The 1,772-nt window shown below is 43.6% G+C and overlaps 1 pseudogene; it reads left to right on the plus strand.

Moving 5' to 3' along the window:
* Window positions 1-8: 8 nt before the first annotated feature.
* LOC114614718 lies at window positions 9-1,766 on the plus strand (annotated as a pseudogene).
* The last annotated feature ends 6 nt before the right edge of the window (window positions 1,767-1,772 follow it).

Below are 1,772 nucleotides of genomic sequence, written 5' to 3' on the forward strand. Positions count from 1 at the left end.
CAAAAGCAATTGATGACTCTCCTGCATCTATTTCTCTGGCCCAGCTTACAAAGACTGCCAATCTGGCTGAAGCAAATGCTTCGGAGGAAGAAAAAATTCAAGCAATGATGTGGCAATCTGGCCATGACTACGACCCAATCAATTACATGAAGAAAACTCTAGTAGGTCTCCCACCTCGATCTTATACCTGCCTTGTTTGTGGTAAACCTGGTCATTATATTAAGAATTGCCCAACAAAAGGGGATAAGAACTTTGAGTCTGGTCTTAGGATCAAAAGGAGCACTGGAATTCCTAGAAGTTTTATGATGAAAGTGAAAGATCCTACCATAAAAGGCGCAATGCTTACGAACGCTGGAAAATATGCAATACCGATTATAGATGCAGAGGCCTATGCAATTGGGAAGAAAGAGAAACCACCCTTCTTACCAGAGGAATCATCATCGTCTTCAGAACAAGATGATCCTATCCCAGAGGAGCTCTTGTGCCTCATCTGCAAAGACATTATGACTGATGGCGTTGTCATTCCCTGCTGTGGAAACAGTTACTGTGATGAATGCATAAGAACAGCACTCCTTGAGTCAGATGAACATACATGTCCAACATGTCATCGAAATGATGTTTCTCCTGATGCTTTAGTTGCCAACAAGGTTTTGCGAAAGGTTGTTAATAACTTTAAAAACAAAACTGGCTATGCAACAAGAGGACGAAAACAGTTACCTCCACCCCCACCCCCAATACCAACATCAAGACCACTCATTCAGCAGAAGCTGCAGCCTCTGATGAGATCTCCCATATCAAGACAGCAGGATCCTCTGATGATCCCAGTGACATCTTCCTCGGATCACCCAACTCTGTCTACATCTTCATTAACGTCAAATCCATCTTCTTTGGCCCCTTCTGTGTCTGGAAATCCATCTTCTGCCCCAGCTCCAGTACCTGATATAACTGCAACAGCATCTATATCAGATGATTCAGAAAACTCAGATGGATCCTTTCAGGATTCTGATAATAAATTATTACCAGCTGCCGAACTTACATCAGAACATTCAAAGGGAGCCTCTTCAATTGCTATTACTGCTCTTATGGATGAAAAGGGTTACCAGGAGCCAGTCCTTGAAACTCCATCTTTGTTGGGACAGTCATTATTCCATGGACAGTTGAACCTTACAACTGATCCAGTAAGAATAAATGCTGCTCATCCAGGTGGTAGTAGACCAGGTTGGCAACATTCTAACAAGCTTGGGTACCTAGTGTCTCCACCACAGCAAATTAGAAGAGGAGAAAGAAGCTGTCACAGAAGAATAAAGCATGGGCAACACCACAGCGAACAATCACAGAGGACTCAAGGCCCATCACTACCAGCAACTCCAGTCTTTGTGCCTGTTTCACCACCTTCTTATTATCTGCCTCCTCACCATACACTTCTTCCCCCAGGTGTACCTTCACCACATTTTTCTTCTCAGTTTCCTCCTGGCCAACATCTACCAGCAGGATATAGTGTCCCTCCTGCAGGGTTCCCACCAGCTCCAGCCAATATATCAACACCTTGGGTATCATCAAGAGTGCAGACTGCCCTTTCAAATACCATCCCTACAACACAAGCACCTCCCTTATCCAGGGAAGAGTTCTACAGAGAGCAAGGACAACTAAAGGAAGAGGAAAAGAAAAAGTTCAAGCTAGGTGAGTTTACAAATGATTTTGGTAAGGAATTGATGGAATACAAAAAGACTCAAAAGGAGTATAGGCACTCATTTTCCAGGTCTAAATCTCCC

The sequence above is a fragment of the Grammomys surdaster genome, unplaced genomic scaffold, assembly GCF_004785775.1.
Source record: "Grammomys surdaster isolate TR1022 unplaced genomic scaffold, NIH_TR_1.0 126474, whole genome shotgun sequence".
NCBI lineage: Eukaryota > Metazoa > Chordata > Mammalia > Rodentia > Muridae > Grammomys > Grammomys surdaster.